Here is a 7,602-nt window from a genome sequence, read left to right as displayed (position 1 = left end):
GCACATACAAGGTGATCTGGTATGGAAGGTACTAGCATCTGGGTAAATGCACTAATACTCTAGTCCTCAGCTTAGAGGAAATTCCAGAGGTCACAGGTTTGAAATTTACCCATGGGTCATATTTCCACAGACCAAGTACACAGGTTTAGCCCTCAAGTGAATAAGAAAACCCCATTCCCCAACCAATTAAGAAACAAATCACAAGGAAATTTCTAAATGAAGTAGTTTGTTGCTTGGAAGGCAAGCTGGTGTAGTATAGAAGAGCTGGTATCTAGATTTGGATTTGCTAACTAACTGTGAAAACTTATAACCTCTCTGAACCTCAGTTGTTTCATATATAGATCATTAAATTTTAGAAATTTAGCGAAATTTACAGCTATAAATTGTTGTGGAAGTGAAGAATTAGTTTGGAGTTAAGAATTAGGTTAAGAATCATGATGGTCGAACTAATCTTCTGTCAACAAAAACTCTGACCTCTTTTATAACACATTCATGAGTTATATACGATCAGAGACCAATTTTCAGACTGGATAGACCATAGGTCTGACCCGGAATGTCAATTCTTACCTACTCATATTTGTAGGAAGAGATCTATGCCATTTCTAAAACTGACCCACATCTCCCTTCCCTGAGTACAAGCTCTGAGTTTCTGCATTGTATCCTTAGTATTATGCCATATTAGGAACCCTCCTTCTCCCGCCAAGATTTTTCTGTGTCCGTGTTTGCACTCTGGGATAAAGAGAAATTTAAACTGAGAAATTAGAATCTGTCCCTCCTAGTCAAAAGCATCTTTCTGTCTCTGCAGCTGGAGACCAATTTCTGTGCTCATGGCTGGGGGAAATTGTACAACAGTGAATGAATTTGTCCTCCTTAGCTTCTCTGCCTTGCAACCCAAGCTTCAGGCACTGCTCTTTCTTGTGTTTCTGACTATTGAACTCATCACCTTAATGGGCAATGCCCTTATTATACTGGTCACTACAGTTGATTCTGGCTTGCACAGTCCAATGTACTTCTTCCTCAGGAACCTGTCTCTCCTAGAGATTGGCTTCAACCTGGTCATTGTTCCTAAAATGCTGGGAACCCTGCTTACCCATGATACAAATATCTCTTTCCTCCACTGTGCTGTTCAGATGTATTTCTTCTTCTTCTTTGGTGCTTCAGAGTGCTTTCTTCTGGCAACTATGGCATATGACCGTTATTTGGCCATCTGTGACCCCCTACGCTATCCAGTCATCATGAGTCACAAGGCTTGTGTACAGCTGGCTACTGTCTCATGGTTATCAGGACTTCCTGTGGCCACAGTACAGACGACATGGCTCTTCAGTTTCCCATTCTTTGGCTCTAACCAAGTGAACCACTTTTCTGTGATAGTCCACCTGTGCTGAAATTGGTCTGTGCAGACACAGCACTCTTTGAGATCTATGCCATTGTAGGAACTATTCTGGTTGTCATGGCCCCCTGCTTATTGATCTTGGGCTCTTATGTTTGCATTGGTTCTACCATCATCAGGATACCTTCAGCTGAGGGAAAACGTAAGGCCTTTTCCACCTGCTCTTCCCATCTCCTTGTTGTCTCCCTTTTCTATGGGCCTGGGAGCCTTACCTATTTCCGACCGAAGTCCAATAACTCCCCAGAGAGCAAGAAGTTACTGTCACTATCTACACAGTGGTAACCCCAATGTTGAACCCTATTATCTATAGCCTGAGGAATAAAGAGGTAAAAACCGCACTCTGTCATATTCTCCACAGAGCCCTGGGATCCCGGAAATTTTGATCTGAAGCTCCAAGAGTTACTCTGCCTTTGACATTACAGCTATAGGATTGGGGAGGATCTTAGGGGCCTAGTTGAGAAGAGAAGAAAGTTTGATGAAAGGAGAATAACTCTGGCTTGGGGGATTCCTTTCCTCTATGCCCCTCTCAGTGGGAGGACCAAGGAAGACGAAATACTACTGAGATCTCCCTACAACATATACAGTGCAGAGAAAAAAGCAAAGGGATGAATGAATTGTCAGGAGGTAATTCTACCAAGCAGCCAAGGAGTTGATAGTGAAACTACCTTTCACCTGATATTTTGAATCCATAGTTGTCACCAAGGCCAGTGGAATTATGGGACAACTCTATCCAAACACTCCACGTATACACATTTCTATATTTGCCAGAATGACATGCATTACAGCCAAGTTATAATCTCTTTGTAATATGAATTTATGGAAGTGGAAGGACAACCAGACTGTCTGAAGTTCAACTTATCACTCCTGCTGCCTCCAAAGATGACTGTTCTTTTTGTAGCAGAGACAGGCAATTCCTTTCTAATTCAACAAATACTTGAACCCTTGCTAAGCAATGGAAATACAAAGATAAAAACAAAATAGTCCCTGCCCTCAAGGAGTTTGTATTCTACTTGGGGGAACTGCCAGCTCCCTGGCAGGCTGCTAATTGGTATATTTACAGAGAAGTAAATACAATGTAATGAGAAGAGAACTCTGAGTGAGATCCATGGTGTGCACCAGGAAAGGTAAGGTCAATTTAGAAGGAATCCAGGGATTCTAAGAGATGGAAGTGAGGAGAGTGAACTCTAAGCATAAAAGACAGTTTGTACAAAAGCATGGATAAGAAAGGGAGAATACCAAGTTTGGGGAATAGCTGATAGTCCAGTTTGGCAGAACTCTTCTTATTCCTTGGCATCCAACTTAACGTCCCAGAATCAATGTTTGGCCTTTTTGCTGATTGTCTTTTTTCAGTCTGGTTAGAAAAAAATAAGTGTCTAACATCAATATACCAAATCCCAATCTAATGCCTTTCACGGAATAATTTCCTAGGATTTCTACTCCTTATGATGAAAGATCACAGCTCTCTTTAGATCCTGTTTTTCAATTCTCACATTTTGTGAAAGTTTCCTTCCTACATCATGCAGAGCAAATAAATAGTAATGGCATTTCAAATTAAGACTATGAAGTGGAGAAGAGATGCTATATTTGATCAAATACAAACTAAAAAAATCATGCTAAAGGCAACACTTTATAGACAGTAGAGGACTGATTCTCAAGATCTATCAAAGAGTAAAAATTCCATAGACTAGATTGGAAACTTTTTAAGAGGAAAAAGTAAGAAGATGGTAGCTACCACTAACACATATACCTTATTTCTCATATCTAGAAAATCTTTACAAGAATGATCTATGCACACAAGAATATGGTTGATGATTTTCCATAAGAGACCATTTGAAATTGAAATATTTATTATTTACTTATTTAAACATTCTTTTCTTTATAAATTTTGATGTGCAGATTCTTTTTCTCTCTCCTACCTCTCCCCCACCCACTGAGAAGGCAAATAATGTGATACCAGTTATACATGTGAAATCATGCAAAACATATTTCCATATCAGCCCTATTGCAAGAAAGAAAATAAAGTGAGAAAAGTATACTTTAATTTGCACTGTACATCACTTCTCTCCCTAGAGGAGGACAGCATTTTTTCATTGTGAATGCTTTGGAATTATCTTAGATCACTGTATCAATCAGAGTAATCAAATCTTTAACAGCTGATCATTACAACATTTCTACCACTATGCACAATAATCTCCTGGTTTTTCTTAATTTGCTTTGTATTAGTTTACATAGGTCTTGCCATGTTTTTTTTTTCCTGAAACACTCTGCCCCATCATTTCTTATAACCATCACACTCATATGTCACAACTTGTTCAGTTGTTCTTCAAATGATGAGCAACCCCTCAATGTCCAATTCTTTGCCAGCTGCTATAAATGTTTTTGTACATACAGTCTTTTTCTTTTTTCTTTGATCTCTTACGGTACAGACCTAGTAGTGGTATTCCTACATCAAAGGGTATGCACAGTTGATTAGGCCTTTGAGCATAGTTCCTGATTGTTCTCCAGAATGGTTAGACCAGTTTACTACTCCGTCAATATTTCATAACATATCTATTTTCCCTCATCCCTCTCCAGCATTTGTGGTTCTTTCAGAATTGTTTTACTTTGTCTTTCTCTAATCAATAGTGATTTAGAGTATTTTTTAAAATGTAACTATAGATAGATTTGACTTCTTCTTCTGAAAATGTCCTGTTCGTATCTTTTGACTATCAATTGGGGAATGGCTCTTATTTTTATAAATTTGATTCAGTTCTTTATATATCTGAGAAAGGAGGCCTTTACCAGAAAAATTTGCTACAAAATTTGATATTCTTTCATTGTCTATAGTACCTTTTTTGGGAAATGTAGTTTCCTTGATTATCTTTCAATTATGTCTAATTTTGCTTTTGCTTTGTCTGAGGTCATGATTGCCACTCCTGCCCTCTTCACTTCAGCAGAAGCATGATAGACTCTGCTCTAGCCCTTCATTTCAACTGTTTGGCTTTCTGTCCCAAGTGTCTCTTGTACATAACATATTGTTGGATTTTGGTTTCCAATCCATTCTGCTACTGCTGGGTTAGCTGCTACTGGGTTAGCTTATCACATTTCACATTCACAATTATGATCACTCACTATGCATTTCTCCCCATCTCATTTTCTTCTGTTTATCTTTCTCTCTCTCTTTTTATCCTATCTCTCCTCAAAAGTTTGTTTTGCTTCTGACCACTGCCCCATATTTCATATCCCCTTCCCTTCCTATCTCCCCATTGGATATGATAGATTTCTATACCCAACTGAGTAATACATATATGTATGTGTGTATATATGTACGTATGTGTATGTATATATGTGTACACACATGTGTGTGTGTTCTTCCCTCTTTGAATCAATTCTGATGAGAGTGAGGTTCAAGCATTGCCTGCCACCCTCATTCCCCTTTGCCTACAAATAATTCTACTAATAAAAGTTCTTCCTTATGCACCTCCTTTATGTGAGAAAATTTACTCCACTCTACGTCTCCCTTCCCCCTTCTCTTTCTTGAATCCCTCTTTCTCACCCCTACATTCTTTTTTTTTTTTGAGATCCACTTTGTCTCCAGATATCTTAAGTTCTCTATAATATCATTATCAGCCTCACAACCCTCATGAAACCAGTCTCTTAAAAGTCACCAATCTATTCTTTTGTTTTTGTTTTTTGCTAGGCAATGGGGTTGTGACTTGTCAAGTGTCTGAAACTGGATTTGAACTCAAGTCCTCCTGACTCCCAGGCTAGTGCTCTATCCACTGCCCCACCTAGCTGCCCCACCAATGTATTCTTAATAGCCGAAAATTTTTTTTTTCAGTCTTCATCATTTTTCAATTCTCTATAGCACTTAACTAATATGATCAGTCATCTTCTTTTCTGAATATCCTCTCTTCTCTTAGCTTCCCTTCTCTACATCCTACTGATTCTCCTATTGCCCCCTAATTATTATTTCTCTGTTTCCTTATTGCCTTCCTGATCACTTAAAGTGGGTGTTCTCTAAGCAAAGTTTTATGCTTGGTTTCTTTGACTGCTACATTCTACTTGGATATTAAGGAATGATGGAAAAAGTATTGGACCTGGAGTCAAAAGAGACTTGGTTAGAATCATGCTTAGTAGATACTTACTAAATGTATAAACCACGAATAAATCACTCTCTGAGCTTCAGTTTCCTCAGTTGGACGATTAGGATAACAATAACTTTTGTGCCTACCTCATGGGGTTGGCTTTTTTTTTCCATTTAAAAAATAAAGACAGACTTAAAAAAGTGGAAAGATATTAATTGCTCATGGTTGGGTTATACCAACACAATAAAAATAATAGTATTACCTAAAATAACTTATCATTCAGTGCCATACCATTCAATCTACCAAATGAGTACTTTATAGAGCTGGGAAAAAATGACAAAATTCATCTGGAGAAACCAAGGGTCAAGAGTCCCAAAAGAAATAAAGAAAAAAAAGGTAAAGTAACCTACCAATACCAGATCTCAAACTATACTACAAAATAGTAATTTCAAAATTATTTGGTATTGGTTAAAAAAATGAAAAGTTAGTAAGTAGATTAGATTAGGTATATAACACTCAGATGTAAATGAACACGATGGCATAGAGTTTAATAAATCCAAAGACTTTGACTACTGGGGTAATTCAACAAAAACTACTGGGAAAACTGGAAGGTAGTGCAGGAGAAAATAGGTCTAGAACAAGATTTCACACCATAAGCACTAAATGAATACTTCACCTCATTATTTAAGGTAAAATAATAAACAAATTATAGGAACAAGAAAATACCTTGCACAGCTATAAATAGGGAAAGATCTCATGAACAGACAAGGTATAGAGAGGATCATAGAAGATAAAATGGAAAATTTTTATTATATGAAGTTAAAACATATTTGCACAAACAATATCAATAGTTGAAATGAGAAGAGAAATAGTTAACTGTGAAAAATCTCTGCAGTAATTTTCTCTGATAAAGGCTTAATATCTAAGATATATATGGGATTGAATCAAACATATAAAAAAATGGCAATCCTTCCTCAAAAGGTAAAAGATCAAATAATATGAACAGGGAGTTCTGAAAGGAAGAAATCTAAGCTATCCACGTCCACATTTTTAAAAAGTGATCTAAATTATTAAGAGAAATACAAATTAAAACAACCCAGAAGTTCTACTTTACACCTGACTGGTAAAAAAAAATGACAAAAATGAAAATGACAGTTATTGGAGGGGATTTGATAGAACTGTGGAATGGAGCTATTCTAGAAAGCAAAGGAACAGTACCCATAAATTCTCTGAACTGTGCACACTCCCTTACCTAGCTATATAATTACTACATCTATACTCCAAAGAGATCAAAGAAAGAGTAAAAGAGCAAAAGGACCTATATATACAAAAATATTTAGAAGAGCATATTTTGTTCTAGTAAAATACTAGAAAATTGGGTGTCTATCAATTGGGAAATGACTGAACAAATTATAACATATGAATGTAATGGAATATCATTTTTTGATGTAAGAAATGATTAAAGAGTTTCAGAGAAACTTGGGAAGAGTTGTATGAACTGATGTAGAACTATATAAGCAGGACTAGGAGAACAATTTACATAGTAACATAACAAGGAAAAATGATTTTGAAAGAGAAGAAAGAACTCTGATCAAGGACTGACCATAACCCCAGAGGATAAAAATGAAGCATGCTTTCCAAGAGGTAACAGCCTCAATATGCAAAATGAGACATAGACTTTTGGATACGGTGAGGGTATAGATTTGTTTTGCTTGACATACACAAACTATATCAGAGTTAATCAATAGAGAGAAGGCATTAAGGATCAGGAAAGACTTTTCATAGAAAGTAAGATTTTAGTTGGGACTTGAAAGAAGCCAGGAAAGGCAGAAGAGGGAGAGAATTCCAGGCAAGGTGACTAGTCAATGCCTGGAGTCAAGAGATGGAATATCTTGTGTGAAGAATAGCAAAGAGGCCAATATCCCTGGATCATAGAATATATGGCAGGGAATAAGATGTATAAAGACTGGAAAAGAAGGAGGGAGCCAAGTTGTGAAGGGTTTTGAATACCAAAAAGAATTTCTATTTGATCTAGGAGGTAATAGGGAGCCAGTGGAATTTACTGAATAGGAGGGTGGCATTATGAGACCTATGCTTTAGGAAGCCCATTTTAATAGTAGAGTTGAGGGCTATTAAAGCATTTTT

The 7,602-nt window shown here is 37.0% G+C and overlaps 1 pseudogene; it reads left to right on the top strand.

Annotated features, from left to right (window-relative positions):
- Positions 1-827: 827 nt before the first annotated feature.
- LOC110207328 (olfactory receptor 10A5-like) lies at positions 828-1,773 on the top strand (annotated as a pseudogene).
- Positions 1,774-7,602: the final 5,829 nt, after the last annotated feature.

The sequence above is a fragment of the Phascolarctos cinereus genome, unplaced genomic scaffold (assembly GCF_003287225.1).
Source record: "Phascolarctos cinereus isolate Bilbo 61053 unplaced genomic scaffold, phaCin_HiC Scaffold_2;HRSCAF=192, whole genome shotgun sequence".
Classification (NCBI taxonomy): domain Eukaryota; kingdom Metazoa; phylum Chordata; class Mammalia; order Diprotodontia; family Phascolarctidae; genus Phascolarctos; species Phascolarctos cinereus.
This window is presented reverse-complemented; position numbering and strand designations above follow the sequence as displayed.